Source organism: Teleopsis dalmanni, chromosome 2 (assembly GCF_002237135.1).
Source record: "Teleopsis dalmanni isolate 2A chromosome 2, ASM223713v2, whole genome shotgun sequence".
Taxonomy (NCBI): domain Eukaryota; kingdom Metazoa; phylum Arthropoda; class Insecta; order Diptera; family Diopsidae; genus Teleopsis; species Teleopsis dalmanni.
This window is the reverse complement of record NC_051847.1, coordinates 101018062-101040627: the sequence shown is the minus strand read 5'-3', so window position 1 is coordinate 101040627 and position 22566 is coordinate 101018062.

Below are 22566 nucleotides of genomic sequence, written 5' to 3'. Positions count from 1 at the left end.
AGCCACAAATGCATGCGACATCGAAAAATTGGTCATAATGTCAAGCATCGCTTTCCGCCACGGTTATTTCCTGAATTTACAAATTATGTTCGGCTATATGAATTCAAACAAAAGACAAAAGTCATTGCAATTTGGTTTCATTATTTTTATTTTATTTGTAGTATCTAAACATGTTATCTTATTAACAATGTGTATCAAGACTCAACATTCTAAGGGGTTACGGTACGAGTATTGAAGCCTGTGCGAATGCCTTAGGGATCGTTTTATTTGAGACCCAAAAAGAGATTTCAATGAGCTACTATTAAATTGTTTGCAAACAATACAGAAGTGTGTATTTGTAGTTAGTTTAAAACAATTATTTTTAAATAATGGGTTTTATATAAGAAAAATCCAAGCTATTTCAAAGTGTGAAGCTTCTAATTAGACTTCCATCATATAGATTTTATTATATGCGAAAACGTAACTAAAATGTCATCTCCCAATAATGCAAAATCCTCACTAATATATATGACATACCATACATATTTACATACATATTTTATATTAAATGCAATATTTATATTAATAAACGATGTGGGTTTTTCACACAACAATTCAAAAGTTGGATTAGATTTCATAAATTAGTTTTATTATATTTTGGAATTTATTGTGCTCCGACTGAAGGAAACAAGTGTTAAGTATCTCATGAATTAGCTACAGCTGAAAAATATATCCGTACATGTGAAATCAACCCTAAATTATTAAAGCAACAGTTACGATGTTCTTCATCGTGCGATGGAAATGTGAATATTTTAAAATACAAATAATTTGTTCGTTGTGGTTGTCAACTGCTAATACTTTACGCACTTAACAATACGTAACATGGGTAAAAATTTCATGTAATTCAGCCTGAGCGGAAATTTTCTAAATTCGAATTGTTCAAGCACTGATTAAATAGAAAGCAAATACACTTAGCTTACAAGTATTAATACGAGGTAAAACAATATTCTGATTGTGTAGTTGTTATTAACGTATTAGTGTTTGAGATACTTTGCCACTTGTGGTATCACATCATTTTTAAATTTTACGTTATTAATTGGCTGTAACAATATTTCTACAAAGATACACATTTGTAGCTCAAAAGAACTGATTTATTTTATTAGAAAACTGTGCCAAGTTCTCATACACATTTTTATTTAAATAGTCATAAAATATTTAATTGCACCTAGTATAATAGTGGGCGACGCTAACTATCAATAAACATTGTGGACTTAAAATAGTCATTATTTAATCCTTATCTGTAATATTATAGTATAATGATTAATCAGTTAAATGAGATGGTTTGGTTCTCTTAATCCGTCCTACAAGGTCTTCTGTTCGAAGGAATCATGACACTTCTGCGTTGCACTTAACTTCAAGTCTTTTTTATGTGCTTCAGCCTGAAGCACAACTATCGGAACATCCAAGTCACGATGAACGTCGCTGTTACGGTCACACCATGGATCATTGGTATTTGCTCTTAGGAAGTTATTTCAATATCGTTGAATTATCTGCCTATTTGACTTAGACGTGCAATCCCAGATTTAAGTTCCGTAGGCCCAAAGTGGATGTAATACCTGCTAGTATACCATTAGTTTATTTTCGATTGACTTAACAGAATGTCGTCCAAGTAGTCACTTAATTGAGTTGAACTTAAGATTTAGTTCTTGACGTTTTTTTTTTTTATAGTAATAAGTTTGTGTCAAACATTTTTAGTTTGCATTTATCATTGAGTTTTCGATCAAATTTGTATTTAAATTTATTGTTTGGATCCTGTCATTAGATGTGAGATGCATTATAAGACTTAACAATACTGGATCTATTTGAAATACTTTTCGATGACTTTTTAGGTCATCCAAAGAGTTCGTTTAAACTTGACAAATATTTGTTTTCAAATTAATAAGGAATCGCGTGACTATGATAGCCTACTCTCATCACTGAAACGTGACATTATATCTCCAAAAACTTTGCTTATGGCTTCTGACACCTTTTATTGAAACCAATTATCTTCCACATTAATATCTACAATATCCCGTTAAATAAAATTAGTAATCATGTGGTTGTAGTGATCAAAATTAACGATTTGTATCACACCTACATAATTTTCCAAAAGCAAATGCAATCACACCAATAAACCACACAGTACAGTGGCTTTTTGTAAATAATTTATCTCATCATTGAAAAAAAAAGGAAAAAATCCTCTTTATTTCGAAAGTTTTTACAATTTTAACAGGGTCAGCGCTTGTTAAACGATTCATATTGTAAAATAGAAATATTTAGAAAAAATTAATATAATTCGATCTGCAAAAAGCACAATACTAAGGTAAACTCTCAAATTTGTGGTCGTATTAGTTTTTTAACTACTTGTTCAAAACATTATTTTACAAGTTCTAAAATACAATATTGATAAGTTTATAGACGATACGTTACCAACTGAAAAAAATTCCTTTTCTTGAAAACCAAACACTTTGTAAGAGTTCAAAATATTTCTTAACTATCTGAGCAAAACTTATTTACATAAAAACAGGAAATGCATTGCAAATGATAATAATACTCTAGTGGAGCTATGTAAACTCTGATATACCTACCAGTCATGTAGTCAGAGACAAATTTCGGTGCGATCTCCGATTAGTTAGCTTCTGTTTGCACCAGCTGCTTAGATCATCTTATTTCATATACAAATTGCAGCTTGAAGAAATAGACGATACTGCAGAGATCACAGACATTTAAGATCATTGTCCCGCCCTAAATGCTTAATCAGAAGAGAAGACAATTTAGCACTAAATATACACCAAAATATTCAAAAGGGATCGCGTTTACAAGGCTGTTCTTGATCAGTACCTCCGAAAATCAAATACACTTTTAGATATCATCGCAAATCAAGCTCAAGACAGGAGTTCGTCTCAGCGCACACTTTGACTCAACATCAACAAGTTTTTGGCAATTTTAGGCATACTCGACACTCTCAATTAATTACTGACACAAACAAAACTTTGGGATTTGTTGCGGAATTATATACTTTTATTTATTTTTTCCATTTTATGGTGATGTAAATATTTTTAGCTGAATTTAATACAATGTTGCTGAATAAAATATTCGAAGTTAATATTTATAAGCAACATTGGTAATAGTAATAATATAAATATAAGAAAAAATTATGTAAACAAATACGTGATACATGAATCAATGACGTCAAAAACCGCCCTAAATATAAATTGGAGTGAACTCGAGAACTCTAAACTAGTCTCTGCCATATGCTCTGTAACCCTTATTTAAGCCGTCACTGCGTATTGATAAACCCTTTTCTAATAATGAATCTGTTGACAATGTCGAAATTAAGGGTAAAGGGAATTTCTTGTGGGGGATCTAAAAAAATTTATACTGAAACTATGGTCATAATTATGACTATTCCATTGTAAAATGATACAGACCATTAGGCCTTACGCTGTGGGTGCAACAGTGTTATGTGCACTACTAATGCAGGGTTCTGTTCTACGCTGTGCACCGTTAAATATCACACAGTATAAAGATTTGCCTACCACACGATCATGATTTGCGTACCACATGATGATGTCATTCCTTAGTGTTGATCTTATGTTATAATGGTCGAGACAAGCAATTGGATTACGTGTGGTGAATGCTTAAACCATTTTGTAAATTTTTTTTTTTTTTTTTTTTTTTTATAAATTGTTTTATTATTATATATGATTTTAAAGAACAATAAATAAAACAAAACAAGACATAAAGCAACTAGTTATTAGATAACTAACAAGCAATTTAAATTTAAATAAATTAGGCGATTCCACGCAATAATAAATTAATTGTACTATATTTCAATGATTTAAGCCCAAAGTTGTCGCTAGTAAATGCGCCTCAGCATTTATGTGACAACTAAGTCTATCTTGGTGTGATTTGGCTTTGGTATGAATTTCTTCCTGTACTGTTGTCACTCCAAGGTCACGATGTAAGTCAGAATTTCTCACGTACCATGGCGCGTTTGTTACACTCCGTAGCATGAAATTTTGGAATCTTTGGATGATGGAAATTTGTGTTCTGCTTGCGCAACCCCATAGCTGTATTCCATATGTCCAGATTGGCTGGAGCATTTGTTTGTATAATATGTACAAGTTTATTGAAAAGCGATAGTTTTGATTTTTTGCCGATTAACCATTTCAACGATTTGAATTTAAGATCTAATTCACTTCTTTTCTTTTTTATGTGCTCGCTCCATCTTAGTTTAGCGTCCAAAGTCATACCCAAGTATTTCGCAGTATTCGCGTGAGGGATTTGTGCTTCATCGATGTAGACAGGTATATGACTGATGCTTCGATTTGTGAAATTTACATGCACTGATTTTTCTTTATTCAGATTAATTTTCCATTTTTTTGTCCAAGCAATTATACTGTCCATACTATTTTGCAAATTATTAGCTGCTATTACTGCGCTTTCTCCAACTGCAAGGACTGCAGTATCATCAGCAAAAGTTGCTGTGAACGTTGTTGCACTCGTTGGCAAGTCGTGTGTATAAATCAGATATAAGAGGACCCAAGACACTACCTTGCGGAACTCCAGCGTTAATTTTATGCAGTTTACTATAGGTATCACCGTGCTTTACTCGAAAGTAACGATCAGATAAGTAAGAGGAGATTATGTCATAATACTCCGTTGGGGGAATATTTTTTACTTTGGTAAGCAATCCGGAGTGCCAGACTTTATCGAAAGCCTGCGACACATCTAAAAACACAGCTGAGCAGATTTTTTTTTCCTCAAGAGCTTTTTCTACTACATTGGTAATCCTATGGACTTGATCTATGGTGGAGTGATTGCACCTAAAACCAAACTGATGTAAAGGTATTATGTTTTGACTTTCAATCAGAGGAAGGATTCTTTTCAGTAAGACTTTTTCAAATATTTTTGAAAGTACAGGCAGAAGTGCTATTGGTCTGTAACCACTTACGTCATTAATATCCTTTCCTGGCTTATGTACCATGATAATTTCAGATACTTTCCACAGGGATGGAAGGGTTCGCATCTGTATTATAGCGTTAAATATATTCGTAATTTTAACTAGGCATTTTGCAGGAATTTCTTTTAAAACTTCAGCACTTATCAATTCATAACCTGGGGTTTTTTTTTAGCTTAAGTTCATTTTTAATAATCATCATTACCTCAAGCTCGGTGGTTGGTGGAATACAGGATGAATGTGCTGTCCTAGGAGGGCAGATTACTGCATTGTTAACGTTTTCGTCTATGGAAAACACTTTTGACAGGTGTTCGGAAAAGACCTCCACTTTTTCCTCATCGCTTTTAGCCCATTGATTAGCGAGATTTTTAATTGGAGCTTTGTGTACTAAAGGTCGCTTAAGGTTTCGTGTGCATTTCCAGAGAGAATAGTTGGTAGCACGATCATTACTTAAGTTAGATAGGTAGTAGTTGAATTGATTATTTTTAAATTGCTTGATTTTTAGGCTGAGTTCTTTTGCAAGTCTGTTAAGAATGGCTTTGTCTGCTGGAAATCTGGATTGCTGCCACTTTTTCCGCATCTTTCTTTTTTCCCGCATAAGATCCACAATGACTTTTGGGTATTTATGAGGATAGTTTGCATTCCTTAATGTGGGCGTGCTGCACCATGCCGCATGTTGCAGTAAATTTGTAAGGTTTCTAATTTCGCTTTCAAGATCATTTTCTTCACAAATTTCTTTTGAAGCAATGGTGTTTTCATTAAGGATTCTTCTGAAGTAACTCCAATCTGTATATTTATTTTCAAGTTTTAGACATTTTTTATTTATTAAGGCAGATTCGAAGAGGGTTATGTAGAGAGGGGAATGGTCGGAGCTTAGTTCTACTCCATCTGTCATTTTTAAATTGTAGGACGAAATTTGCTTGGTTATAAAGAAATCGAGTAGATCAGGCACCTTTGTTGGGTCAGTTGGCCAATAGGTTGGGTTCCCGGATGACAAGCATTCGCAGCCAGTTTGCTGTATAGCTTTGAGGAGTTCTCTACCTTTCGTTGTAATTAAGCGAGAGCCCCAATGCGTATGTTTAGCGTTGAAATCGCCACCCATAATGAAGCGATGCTTATGAGTTTCTATAAGATCTTTGTATTGTTCGGATTTAATTGAATGTCTTGGAGGACTGTATACTGATGTTAGTAGTAATTTGCTTTGTAAGTCAAGGACAACAGTTATTGCCTGGAATTTCTCTTTGGATATTTTTGTAGACTCGTAATGTTTTAATGATTTTTTAATTAAAATAGCACTTCCTCCGCGAGCGCAATTACTAGGATGGACTGCGCTATATACTTCGTAATTCTTTAGTTTAACATATGTTTGGTTAGTAAAATGAGTTTCGCTAATTAAGCAAACATCAACATCTTTGACTGATAGGACTGTTTCAAGCTCTCTAAGGTGTTGAAGGAGACCGTTCGAGTTCCATAGCATTATTTTTATATAACTAAGCATTATTTGTTTTGTTGAGTTTTTGCTCTAGCCTAGTCAAGCGTTTGTCCAATGCTTTATAAAAGTTTTCTTGAGTAGTGATTTTTTCCAGTATTTGTGTTAGTATTTTGTAATTACCATCGTCCTCAGTGTTGGATTGAACTACATCCGAATATGTTTTTTTATTATTCAGCGATTTTGGGTTTATATTTAGAACATCAGTTTGATTATTTTCAGGTTGGTTTTCAGCCGATATATGATTACGCTGTTTACCTTTGTTTTGTTCACCAATTTTTTTGTTTCTCAATTTTTGAAGTTCTTTGGCTACTATACAACCTCTGTAATTGGCCGGGTGTCCCTCACCGCAGTTGCAACATTTTGGTTGGTGCTGATCAGGTTTGTTGCATTCTGCAGTACTGTGACTGCCAGCACATTTAACACACCGGGCTGATTTGCCGCAATAATTTTGTGTGTGACCATACGCTTGGCATATTTTACACTGTGGTATTTGCTTTGAGTGCTTTATTGGTTCAATTTTAACAACACAGTTTAAAATAGCTTTAATGTTATAATTTTGTTATAACATTTTAATGTTATTATTTTGTAAATGATTTCATTTAGTATAATTTAGTTTTCAATAGTTCTTAAATAATATCGCCTGGATTGACAATAGTTTTGCAACCGATCTCGTTGACATACTTTGCTCCTTTTGTAGCAATAAAAATTGTTTTGAAATACGCAAGTTTAATGATACTAAGTGTCATCTACATAAATATCACCTTCGCACATTGTTTTAAATCTAACTCGGTGTCAGTAAAGCTTATATACTTTAACAAATCCTACTATGATTCTGATTTTTAGAATATTATCTATTTTTCTATTTGCTCTTTTATTGAAAGTTTTTTCATTTATTCTAAACGGACCTTAGATTTGGGGATTGATGGTTTTAAATATTAATCTGGCTTAGAAGAGATTGTTATTTTTATTGCACCATTAGTTTATTGCTTGTGACCTTTCATTTACAGTGATCTTACAACTATAGCTTTTGTCAATTAGGTGACCGAAATAAAACAAGTTATCGAAACACATTGTTATATTTCTGGAAGATTCAGAAAATATTGTAGTGTAATTCTTTTTAAACGTTCCTATTCATAAAATGTCTATAAATTGTCATCCTGTTTGACGCCTGAGCTTGTTGTGAATCAAAACGATGAAACGTATCAGTTTCTGGGATGCACCTGCTCATGTCACAGCGTTATGAAATTTAAATCCTTTAAGACTGTCAAACGCCTATTTGAAGTCAACAAAAAGAATACCTATTTAGCAAAATGTCATTCTCTTAAGAAGAGTTTTAATTTTTATTTAGTAGGCTTTTATAATTTCTGTTTCTTATATTCTCTTTATTTTCTCTGCATTATTTATTTCCAGTTGTTTCTTTTATGGAAGCGTAACATGGCGGCTCTGTCATGTTTCCTGTCTTCAACAATTTCATTCATGCTGAATATTTCTTCTCTAAGAGCGTTACGACTGTCATCATCAAATTATTCTTTCATTGTCAGTCTAATAGATGTAAAAGAACTTTTTTTATTGAGATATTTTTGCATTCTTAATTTCAGACAAAATTTGAAGTATATACTATTATCTTAGATATCTTTTGCCATTGTGTGGCTTGGCCTTTACTGAATATGTTTTGGGAGAAGTGCTTCTGTCGATATATGTGATCCATCCGGATCTGTGTCTGATTGTATTCATTTTTATTAGGGTGCAATTAAATGCATCTTTATGTTCAACATTATTATCTACTATTAACATATAAAAGACTACAATAGTGATATATTAAGTATGAAATTGCATTCTTAGTGCCATTAATACTTTGTTCTTGTAATCTCTTTTATGTGAGTACAGCACGCAAAAAAATCGAGATATTCAGGAAGGAGAGAAAGTTTTATATTTTTCCTTATTGGATATCTCGTGTTTGGCATAAGGTCTAAGATTTTCAAATTTATCCTAAATTCTGAAAGAATTTAAAAGTATGTATTATGAAGGCTGAGAGTATAGATATTACCTCCGAATTGGATATTAAATTCTTCGCTATTTCTTATTGGTAACCAACATTGCTTCTATTTTGTGGTCATTAACCAGTTCTTTTCTTGTTTTCAGCTTTTCAGCCAAGTTTTAACTATAGCTATATCAGCGTCACAATTTTTGGTACTCCACTTATCTTTTGTGTTCGAAAGATGAGACCGTACATAATGTTTTAATATAAATCGTCAAATTCTGATCTCTCTTGTAGCCTCGCTGGTATCATTTTAGTTAGTTTTTTGTTAATTTTTGACAAACATATGTATTATTCTTTCAAAAGCTTTTTTCCTTATATACAGCATACAAAGTGATCGTTACAGTGGCACCCTGTTTTATTAGTGTTTGAAAAGCTGTGAATTTTGGCAAGACACTATTTCCACAGTACGGATTTGATCTGGTTTATAATATAGGCTCATGATGACACTGTGTTTCTATGATTCTGTAACTATGAATTTTTTTATAAGTTTTTTATTTATTTTGTTATGCCTCGATTTCTGACATCACATTTTGGATTTCCAAAATTTTTATATATCTCTTGGGATCTGTCTGTTGATCTATTTGGATTAATGTGTACTTATGTATAATTATTTATTGTAACTATATCATCATTTCACAAATAATTTGCTTTGTGCTCCGTTTTCTTTGTGCTGCATAACAGAATTTCGGCAATCAAAAATATTTAGGTGATCAAAAATTATTAAGTACCTCTTAACAATAAGTACCTCTTATTGTTCACCTCTTATTGTTTCCCGAATTGATTATTGATTAGGAGTATTTAGATATTTCTCTTAAAACAGTGGTTTACAAGTTTAATACTTCTCCAAACTGTATTACGCTGAGATTTTGCGGATTGTTATCTAGCCAACTACGAGGCGAACAGTCTGCTACCTCATTGCATTTCCTTTTTTTAATATTCTTAATGTTAAAATAAAAATTAGTTGGAAAAAGTAAATTGTTAAGAACATTGCTAAACTAAACCGATTTACTGACATCACTCTCATCTGGATTCCTGGATATAACTAGATAAAAATTTCAAAAGTTTATTTCAGTTGCTCTGGGGAACCGGTCTATGGTCCAGCGGTGTTCTTTAAGAATAACACCTATCTCCATATTTTTTTAACTTGCTAATCATAAGTGGAATACTCTTACATACGTACATACTAGCTTTGGGTCGACATCACCTTCGATCGAGATAGAGTGCGCAAATACAGCGTGGACTACTGTAGTATTCTCTAGTCACAAGCGTATAGAAACCCACAAAGAGAGACTAGACATTTCTTTTAGCATTCAATCCAGGAGTAGTAAAAACTTACAAGTGAAAAAACTATCAATTACTTTCTTTGTGTTTCTTCAGCTTTGACTTTCACTAATAACCAGTTTTTAGTTTTAACAATTTGTTGGACTATTTATAAGTAAGGACAATTTCCGTCAAGTATTTTAATTCAATACGTTAGTTTTCGTTTCCTTAGGTCTCTTGCAAGAAATATGGTATCACTATTGGCGAAAAATCATTAGTTATGGGATATTTGCTGACTAGCAACTGTTACTAGCCATACGAATATCGGTCTCTTCTTATACTCTATATGATTTAATTGCTAAAGAACTTGCATTTGATATTGAGTTATCGTGTATCTTCGTTTTCCGTAAGTAATGAAGAGTTGAATTATTTCATTTGAAATAGTGTCCTTTCAGCTCTATATCAGATCAGATTTGTTTTGTACAGGTCCGGTTGGTGTTTTTTATTTTTGCCTTTCGAATTGTATGTCAAGATCTCGTGACTATCTATGCGATTAGATAGATCATGACATGGTTGTCATTTAACAGTCATTTACCAACCAACCAAAAGTGGTGAATAATTATCATGCTTTGAGACCAATTAGAAGTGGTAAAGATATTAATTTTTTGTATTAGTGTCTCTCTGCTCAGGAAAACAGTTCCTTGCCTTATGACGTCTAATTTACAGTTATTAAGATGAAAATGAGCTCAGCTAAGTAATAAGAGACATATTATCTTTTTAAAAACATATTTAATGCATTTAAGTGCTGTTATTCAACAACTGATTATAATAATTACAGTACAAAAAAGCCATAACATTTTCCCTTTATAAAAAAGGTGACCCAAATATGTGGCAAATTATAGAGGAATAGCATTTCTTAATACATCAGCTAAAGTATTTACAACCCTCCTTTATAATAGAGTTAAAAATTGGGTAGATCTTACAGCATAAAGCACGAAAACATACACGAAGTTATATATTTTTACGTAGATCTTACAGCAGCTTTCGACACAAAACAAAGAAACGCACTATATTATAAACTTAGCCAGCTGGGTCTTTCAACAAAAAGACCCAGCTTTCAACGGAAGATGTACTTCAAGATGGTTTGCACTGTTCGTTGATGACTTAGGTAAATTTCTTCCGGATGGTGTTATGATTGCCATGTGCCTTAAAGTACTATTATATGCTGATGATATTGTACTGTTTGCAGATTCTCCAATAATGTTACAAAATATGATAGATGAATTAAAAAGATATTGCAGCTTATGAGGACTATCTATAAACACATACAAATCAAAAGTGATGATACTTAAGAAACATGCTAGAAGATTGAGAAATGACGAAAAATGCTACCTTAACGTTGATCAATTAGAAGTGGTTAATAATTATAAATATCTAGGAATAAATATGAATAAATATAAATTCGATAACCACTTGAACGAGAAGGTAAAGGAAGGTAAATTGGCTATTATTTGTACTTGGAAAAATGTCTTGGGAAATCCGAAAGTGTCACTGCCCGTAAAATACAAAGTTTTTGAAGCCGCAGTTAAAACATTTCTAAATTATGCAACGCAAAACTGGGGTGTGCATAAATATGATGCAGCACAAAAATTGCAGACATTTTATATAAAGAGAACATTTCGTCTGTCAAAAAATATCCCAAATTATGGAATGGTGCATATAGAGACTGGTCTACCGACGCTATATACCTAAACATTAAAATTGCATTTCGATCACATCAATCGTGTTAGGAATTTGCCAGGCAATCGTATTCAAAAACATTATCGCAGTACCTAATAAATGAACAAATATTATTTTTTGAAAAATGGTCGGATCTGGCATCCGAGTTAAATGTGGCTAATGATTTCAGTATGGATGATAACTGGAAACTGTGGCAGAAAAATATAATAACGAAACTAAGTATTGAAGAACGTAGAAATTTTGTAGAAGGGGCAAGAATCAGTATATCGGGAGATGCATATAGTAAGCTGAATTATGATCTAGGTGTCAATAATTACTTTCACGAACAATACGACTTAGAAACAATAAGGGCAATCTTCAAAAGTCAAGACACGCTGTGTACGATATGCAACCTTAAATTGAAAGGCGATTTGATACACTTAGTAGGCGAATGCCCAATTTTTAAAGAACACAGATTGCTGTACTTCGAAAAACCTGCGCTCGATGTTAATGAAACCATAATGATACTGAATGGTCCCAACTGGAGATTGTTAGCGGCTTTAATTAAAAATGCATTAAAATAAAGGCAAAATATCATTAACGAAAATATATATAATATAATTGTTATTAATTTTTATGTAATACAACAAATTTATGATTAATTAAAAATAAAGCTAATAATACTATACTACTATTCAATATTAATCAAATAACTGTATTTCTTAATGATTGATTGCACGAAAAATAAGTCGGTTTTCGTTTTAGCCGATCTTGTATCGATCACAAAAACAGCATAAGACTCATAACTAGACAATACACTAATTACAACTTTGCCCTATGCTTTGTTCTGATCGACTTGGTACTGTCTTTGCTATCGTTTGGGAAAATTATTATGGAGAACCAATCAAGTTCTGGAGAACTTGCCTCACGTCTACGATGTCGTCTTACTTCCTCATAAAATTGAATATACGCAAAGCAAATTAAGCCATCGTTCAACTGCACCTACAAATATCAGTCTTAATAGGTAAAACTTAAACAGTTGCAAAAAAAAACTCTGTGTTAGTCCTGTTAGTAAAAATTAATATATTATTCACAACGTTAATACCTTGTGGTACTTGGGAAACATCATCATTTATATCTTCAGAATTTATGTTAAATCAATAATGCCCTATGGTTAATTGTTAATGATATTTGAGGATTTTCGGGTTAGGCTAAGACCCCTATGCACTGCGACCAGTTTGATCTAATGTGCATTCCTTTATATTTAGTTATTTAGTATCTCGAGGAATCGAACCAGCTCCTTCGGAGGGAGTTTTCGAAGATCTTCATCCTCTAGTTGGTATGATCCTAAAATGTTGTTTCTTCTGTGACCTAGTGCATCACAGTTGGTGATCAGATATTCCATAGGCTCTTCCTCATCACAGCAGAATCTGCAAATATTAGTGTCTGATATATTTATTTTATGTAGGTGTTTATTACATGAAGCGTGACCAGTTAGTGCACCAGAGAGTGACTTTAGACTCTTCTTGTTTAGGCTGAAAGCGGTGTTTGCTCTTTTGCCATCAATGAATACTATTCGATTCCAGTATACATTGATACTTTTTTGGATCCATTTTTTTGTCTCCTGTTTTATGTTCATTTTATTGGAGCCAAAGAAAGGGTTTGAACTAATGAATGATCCTTCTGCCCCTTTTTTGGCATAAAGGCCCGCCTTTTCGTTGCCTTCGTGTCCTTCATGTCCGGGTACCCAAATTAGAGAGACATAGTTGTGGGTGGCCAGTTGGTTGAGTGCATTGTTACACTCTATAAGAACTTTTGATGTAAATGTGTAGCTTTTTAGAACTTTGAGAACTGATTGGCTGTCTGAGAGTATACACCTTAAAGCGTTTTGAATCCATCTGTATACCATTTTTGCGAATCGTCATGTAACCATGTTGAGTTGGCATTCCACTCCTCCCTTGATGGGAAGATGATCCTGTATCTCTTGGTAAAACTGAGTATAGGATCTGTGTTGTCAATTGCATTGGTCATATATGTAACATTTTTCACCCTGGTAAGGATTTGTAGGTGTCCAGTGAAATTTCCCGGTTTGAATTTTTTTTTTCGTGTATATTGAGAGTGCTTGCATTGCAGCTTCCTCTTGTATTACTAGATATAGCGGTGGTAAATTATCAGTGCTTAAGCTGCATAACGAAATATGCAATGTTGAAATGGACATTATTTTTAAATGGAAAATAGTCAGGACTTTAAGTTAACAGATCATATGTCTAAGGTAAGTTGGAAGCTTTAAGCTCCACTTAACTTCAGTTCCTATGTTTAAAACATGCGTCACCGAATACGCACATGTGAAACTATCATAGCCTTGGAGTTTAGCGTCAACGAACATTCTAATTTATCACGTTGATTTTGTTAGAAGAACCCAATTTCTGCCCATTGATGCTGCGGCATATCTTGGGCAAAGCCCATGTCTTACATTCTTATAGGCTTTAATCGACGCAATCAAAGTTTACACCTTAATTCTTCGCGTGAAAGGGATCATCAGGCTATCAGCTACATGCTCAAAGTGAAGGATAAACTGATAAAAAAGCAATGAAGTAATGGAACCATGGACTTTACCACGTGGGAATACACGTAGAGAAGAATAAACGTAAATCACTGATGACGGGTATTTGACAACGTAAATATTTTCGTACAAGATATATTACATAGATTAAATACATTGTAAATATAAGTTTGAGGATAAGACACCCACAAGCAAGACAAACATATAATTTGCCAATAAAATCAAAATCAGAACAACCATACTGATTGCCGAAATACAATCTGTCTTTTGAAAACCAAAGTTGTTATCAAAATAACTACAATAATATCATATCAATCTCATCAAAACATAAATCATTCACCACAGACAGAAGTAGAATTTTTACTCAATTAAACTAAGGTCAACCCTACGTTTTTAGACACTAGCCGAATTATTTACTAAGCATAAAGATAAATGTTATAGACAATGTAAAAAATGTTAATGTTTGTTGGAAGTTGGATCCACAGATTTACAACTTAATATCTTAATATTCACGTATAAAATTAAAACCTCTAATAGCATTTAATATAATAAACAGAAAGTTTAATTTATCAACGAAGAAATTATAACACAATTACTAATAGGATTTACTCTTTTGATTTAAAAATCAAAGTTTTGATACTTTATTACGACAGAATACTTTAAGGCCTTTATCAGCTATTATTAACTTAAAAGAAGAATAAAAGTAGAATAAAATGGACGTGAAGATTAATGTCCATATCATTTCAACAAAATTCAGACGCTTGTTAGCAAGGAGTTAAATAAACATTTTTTATAAAACGCAAAAAGATATATGTTAAATAAGGAATAAAAAATTAATTAAAATTTTTAATGAAAAATTAAAGAAAAAAATTGATGAAGACTCAATATTTAATTGTTCCGATTATTCTAAGAGACGGTAAGGGAAAAGAAATTGAAATAATTGACAATAAACGCAAAATATTTGTTACCGTAGGTGATATTACCAGCGTATTAATGTCAGTTCTTTAGATTTATCAAAATGGATGAAATTATATTTAAAAAGAATTAATTAGAAATATTTAATAGTGTTATAAAATTTTATAGATGTTCGCAGCACTACAATGATATACGAAATGCGGGAGAAACTTAAAGATACATTAGCAAATGGTCATACTGGTAATAACAAGAATGATCAAAACATGAAGGACTTACAAATTTATAACAACTAATATAAAATATGACAAAACCGATATATTGAATATCGGGGTATTATAAAAACATCAATAATATGGACACAGTTGTAATAAAAAAAAAAGTCATATATCCAAATATTTATAGACACACTTTCAAAACAACCCACATTTATTTTTAAAATAAAAAGCATAACTTTGTCTATAAAATTCTCTCAAGACAAAGCCGAAGCAAGTAACAGCTACCGATTAATTAAGCGCTTTCAATTTTTTAGAGTTTTCTTAGAGAGGAAAATGTAACAAACACTCGCAAACTGCGCAAACCATACAAATTTACGCTATCGCAAGCCAAACCGCTGTACAAAATCCGTATGGAACACAAACTTGATGCGCACAAACTGAGCAAAATTGCGCAAATCAGCAACATTGCAATTGCATATTTAAGAATTGATGTCTATTACTAATACTATATATACACAAGTGCGTTCCACCAGCAAATTTACGTGTAAATTTTACTTGTGTTTTACTTGAGTTTTACTACGAGTAGCTCGTGGAACAGACCTGTTATATGATAAAATATTTGATTATCCAATTGGAAAACACATCTTAAAGAAAGTAAATTTTTGAGATTTGGGAACAGTATGCTGAATAAAGGGTACTTCACACCACATACCACTATTTTTTGTAATATATTAATAAATTTTCGTCTTCAGTTTTCTCTCTGCTTTTGAGTTGAGACTTCATATATTTTTAAAGCAACAAATAAACAGTTGACATTTGCACAGACTTCGCAACAAATATGTATGTACCAGAGAGCGTTTTCGTATGTTTGTGATTTGCGCGTTAGCCCATTTTATCGCTTTATATGTATGTCCTTAATACTCGTAATTCATTGCACAAAACCAAATTTCCTCAACGCAGACATTTAAAGATTATGTAGTATAACAGTGAAAAATTTAGGATACTAGGAATTGAGTATCCTGAACTATTGGTGTAGAAAAAAAGAAAATACTTTTTGGTAATTAAATACTAGGAAAAAAATTATCAATTTAATAATCAAAAACTTTATATTCAAAATTTGAGAGTTGTTGCAAATAAGCAAGAAAGTATTTTAAATCAAAAAAGTTTTATTTTCAGCACAAAAAAAAGAAATATGGTTATATATTTTATATATATAGTTGCATTTATCAATTTAATAAACTACACAAAAACAAAGTACTGAAATTTAAAAATTAATATTAAATATATTTAATTAATTCATTTATTCTACAACTGGTTTATGATTTCTTTCTAACATAAAACAGTAAGTGAATTTGTTAATAAAACTTTCACAACAAATCAACGAAACTTCAGAAAAATGTGCGAAAATACAAGTCAAATACTGCTTTGAGTCATTTGGCGAATAAACGCAGACTCAGAGCTTCAAATTTGGCAGGGCACGAGTTCAATTGCTGATACTTGCAGTCTCAAAAAATTATTTATGAATAATTAAATAAAATAATCATTTCCAAGACCACTCATGATGGATATTTGGCAATACTCGAAACAGCTGTATGATCAGCCAAAAATTCAATTAATTAAAATAATATAAAAAATGAATTTTTTGTTGTTGTTGTTAACTACTTTTTGAAACCTCTTTGCAAAAACAAAACCTTAAACAGAATGCATGTGAATTATAACAAGATGATATTTATTATTTTTCAGAACCTAAACCTTCTTTTTATAGAAAATTAAATTTGCATATTTGTTAATATTAATTTTGGATATTAAGTTATATGTTGTTGTAATCTTATACAATTCACGTGCTTAATTATTTTACTTTCAGGCCAACGCTTTTATCAGTCACTGACCAATAAAAAGTGAAACGGTGCAATAACAACATTTTGTAGGTCGTTGTGTAGAGAAAAGTGTTTGTTGCTTAAACTTATTAATAATATTGTTTATTATAATAGAACAATTATACAAATTAAAATAAATAAATTATTTAAGTATTGGAGATTATTATATATTTATTTATTCTCAATTAATGCATAACTTAAATGCATCAATTTCATATTTGATTAATTAATATTATTTCTATTATTGTTATTCTAAACATAATTGAAAATTCAAAAATTATATATAAGCTAAGTAATTTTTAATAAAGAGGACGTTTTACAAGCATAAAATCCCCACACATCATTTATTTTTACGGTTAGTTTCCTAATTAACAAATTACGCAGCATCAGCTAAAGTGGTACTCTATCGCATCTAACTTATTAAAACTACAAGTTCAAGTGCTTGATAGTATATTAGATAATATCCACTGATTTATTCATCTATTATTCATTGATATAGGATCAACTATCAATATTTGAAACGCTGAAATCTTAAAGAAAGACTTCTAAAACTTCAACAAATTGCTAATTGGTAGCCACAACAGTTAAACTATTAATGATTGTGGAATCATTGGTAGCAAACAGGGGATGTTGAGAGTACGTATAAATACACTAGTAACAATTTTAAAACGGATTTACCTAACAGAAAAACGAAGTCATACCCAAGAGAATGGCGAAAGCGGTTTTTTTTAAACCGAAACTTTGGAACAATTTGAAGAAACATATTTATTAGTTTGAGAGCTCGACGTTATACCTCTAAGCCATATTTATTTCACAACAAACTATTATGAGGACATTGCAGATATCAAACACCAGCTATACAACAGTGTGGCAATTGTTACACGAAAGCTATCCACTTCTAACCATATCAGCCAGTCTGCAACGTTTGACAAGGCCTCTTTACCACATAATGCTACTGTCCATACATTGGACGTCATGCATTGGATGTCGTCAATATATCGTTAAATCCAATACGTATACTATAATACATACAATATATATATAATATTGAAGAAACTAAACAAAACAACGCACAGTCTGTCTAAATAATCATTGGATATACCAGATGAAATAGCGACAATAAATAAATTTCTTGACTTTGTGGAGCTAAAGCTTCTGAAGTTACTGATAGAATATTTTTTATGTATTAATTATGTATTAACAGTTTGAAAACATAATGCATTCTTGCATATTGGAAACAATTTAAAAACATTAGATATGTCTACTTCTACCATCAATTAATGATAACAGAGGTAGACACAAACATAGTATTGTCTTCAAAATATTTTATACCGTAGCATTATGTGTTGAGACCAGAAAGCAATACCATCAAATTACCATCAAATCATTAAATTTATTTAAAGTTTATTTTTTCTATAAACTTTAAAATGATATATCGACAAACATGGGTTTATCTTAATAACCCATAATCGATTTCTTGTCATAATTTGGAGTTAAATTACAATTGATCAATTATATATTACGTAGGCAGCCTTTTAAATCTTGCGCCTACGTAACACCTTGTATTACCAGATATTTTATAAACAATAACTATATTTCATAAAAAAATGGAATAAATAATAATATTACATATACATTTAGTTATCAGAAAGATTTGTTCCCTTTATTCTCATAATTTGACAATCGCTCGAAGAAATGCACATGTTGATTGGTCCAAGGAAAAACTAATCACAAGTTCAAAACACGTCATAGATTTACGCTTATGAACCTCTAACAAAACAGCAATCGATAGTTTAGTTGTTCCAATATGAACAGAACCCAACAAAAACTATCCGCGAGCGGAGCAAATCCAAGCATATGAGCGCAAGTTTTTTCAAAAAATCCCTCATGTTACAACAGTTCCACTTGAACAATGTAAAACGGTTAATTTTGAGTGGAATACAACTACTTGTTTGCCGAAAGTCTTCGAACAATTGAAGAAATCCAACCGTCGCAGGAAATCATCCTCCAGAAGCTGTCACACATCAGCTCAAATGAAAGAGTTTTTGAGCAGTCAGAACTTTGAATTGATGGATCATCCGCCTTGCAGTCTCAGCTTGGCACCCAGTGACTTTTTCTTGTTCCCAAACTTTAAGATAGAAATACGTGACAAGCCTTTTTCTACACCCGAACATTGAGACATTCAAAATGCTGGTTTTGCAGATACTAACTTCAGAGTGGCAAAACTGTTTCAAAAATAGTTCAGTCGAATGCAAAAATGTGTTGATCATCATAGATAATATTTCGAAAAACAATAAAACCATTAAAAGGTCTAAATAGCAGCCTTCGTACCAATTAAACATAGTAACTTATATGTCTTTATCAGCATCTCACTTAGCAATTAGATTTCTTGAGAGCTTAAGTGTATTTAGAAAGATCCATTATCTCACAAATTTAAAAACAGTGGATTGTATTAAAGGTAAAATTCAATTACTTAAACTTATACCAATACCACAGCATATGTTCAACATGGAAGTTCTTCTATTCAGTTTACTTCAGTTCACAGTTGACAGATTTATCAGAAAAGGTGTATAGGGTGTCATTATACATGGGAGCAGTTTACAAACACAATAGTTTCATTGAAGGATCAACCATATTCCACTTAAAATATCGGAATCTACATTTATCTATTCTTCGACTAGAATTGTGTGCAGCATTATTAGACACCGAACTAGCAACAAAATTTAAACGTGATTTGAAATATTATAGCAAGGCTTGTCCTGTCAGGATCACGACTAGATGTTCTTTAGCGTATGATAGACAGTTACTTATAAAATATGAAAACCAATTTGAATAATATTTCCATAATAATGAGGATAATTCAGATAGACGGAAGGTTGAAAACATTTTTATTAGGTTATGACACAAAAAATCTGATGACATTAACATACAATAGTCCATTAGTTAGCTATTAATGCAGAATATCCTCAAATAAAAGGTGTGTTATAAACCACAAACTTTACTAACTCAAGTATTATAAACTTTTTGGCCCATGAGGAGACAGGATTGTTAGTACAGCGTACTGTCTGATGTCAAAAAGCAAAACCAGTATTTTAGAAACAAGTCACAGTAAACTTTCCAAGTTTGTCAATAGAACGTGTATGAAAGCGTGCTGCGAAGGTGTCTTATATATATGTGTGCCTATCATATGTATTCCTAACATATTAAGAACTTAAAAGAGAAGATGTATCTTTAACTCAACTTTAATCGGAAGATAAGATAATGATAATGAACTTTGTTGTTTATTAGAATGTGTTATGAAAACATATCATCTAAAGGATGTATGGTAGAAGCTCTATTCACAGATTAGCTCTTCAATTGCCGTCGGACGAAACACTGTGTTATCAGAACGAAATTATAAATAAGTGAGTGAAACCTGGCACGCCTACCAAAATACGAAGAATGGTAAATTGCCAATGTCATTGCCATTATGTTTAATTTACGCCTGTTCAAATCAAGTTATACATCATACATATATCGGTTATATTAAATGAATATCATCGTATTGCAACTCAATTGTCTACAATGACTTGAAATCAATATCCAAGAACCTAACAGCATTAAACAACGGTGAAGTCGGTTTATTCGAGCAATACGCTGAAAATTTAAGCTGAAGAACTTTAATAAAATATTTTCGAAATGCCAGAAGTGACTTAACCTTGGGCAGCAGAATAATTATGTCAATTTATGATAAACTATAAAATCGAGAATCAAGCACATTCACTATATGGAGTTTCGAACTCGAATAGAAATAGAGTAAAAATTCGTTTATCGGTTAACTACCAATTACCAATAGAACAGGATGATTGTAATTCCAACATTTCAACGTAATACCAGTACCAATACTATTTAGCAACACTATAATATCCATGCAAATGGAATGTTCATTATTAGCAACAAATTTACCCACAGATACTTCGCTATATCAGCTATTCACATAAATATAGAATTTGGTTTTGACGATGGTACGACTGTTAAAGCAAGGCAATTAAGTTTAAGAGATAAATCTATTTGAGAGTTAGTACCTTTAGCTTGTAAGAATCAACTTTATTTATGTGAAAGAACTCATGGAAAACCAAAACTATTTGTAGCTAAGAACTCAAAAATCAATTTGGATTTTAATAATGGTCAACTATAGGATATTAAAATTTAGTTCTAGTTATGAATGCATAATCTATTATACAATCTATTAAAAATGTTATAAAAACTTTTAATCGACCCTTCTTAAAAAGTCCAGTGAAATATTTATTAAATATTATTATCATATTTAATAATTATTATTATATTTATGTATTGTTAAAAAAAAGTGTTTTGAATAGTATTTACAACAAAACTACACATTATTTTAAATCAAGAAATTGACCATATAGTTGTTTCGAATATTGCATGCCTTTAACAATGGTTTCAACTTTTTTATATACTTATTAAATTAAACTACTCGGACATAATTGCATAAATTACTTATAGTTTCATAAATTTTAAACATCATTTAAGTTAAAATTATTTTTTTAACCTAAAATTAAAAAAAAAATAATAAACGCTTATTCCTTTAAGAACGACAACATGTTAAACCAAGTGATATATCACCTTTACAGCGTTCGTATATAAAATACACATGGAAATATTACCAATAAATCTACAGTCACGGTACTATGATCTATTCTCGGTTACATAATGCCGCTGCTTCTTTACTTCTCTAACTAATTAAAGTCTCCGATAACGAGATATCTACTTCTTGCTGTAACTTCTTGAATTTTGATATATTCAAAAGAAAAGTTGTGCCACCTTTCAATTGTATAATAATTTTAATTTTGACAGAATGTGATCGGGTTTGATCAGAACCATTTAAAAAAGCTTGGTGTCCGTGGGTAACTAAAGACGGCACGTGGTAGTCTCCAACAAATAAAATCATTCCTTTTTTTGCTGTCTCAGAATTGGGTTTTCTTTAAACAATTAAATACCAAATATTGGTTGCCCCTCTAAGAAGTTTGCGCACTAGAAAAGTTTTCAGAAAATGCATAACACCACTAAAAATTGATACCCCTAACAGCCTTGTACCTCATATCAGACGTTATATCAGTATCCAATTAACTCTAAACTCCTATTATTAACTCCTATCATTAATATAAAAAACAGCTTTTATTATTATAAAGTTAAACTACTTTTTTTGGGATATTTGGCTACGTTTGTTATTTATAATTATGCTAATATTAAATCACTCCGAAAATATAATATATATTTCGTGATAGTATAAATTATTTTATAACATTATTCTTTTAGATAACACTTGCTATAGATACGCTTTAAGCCTATTGAGAAAATTATGTATAAAGTATTTGAGCAGTAATAAATTTACTGCAAAACCAATTATGAATATAAAATTGAATTTTCAGATTTTAATTTAAAATATTTTGCTTGCGTATAACTATAAAATCTGCATTACTTCTACATGACTGGTTAACAC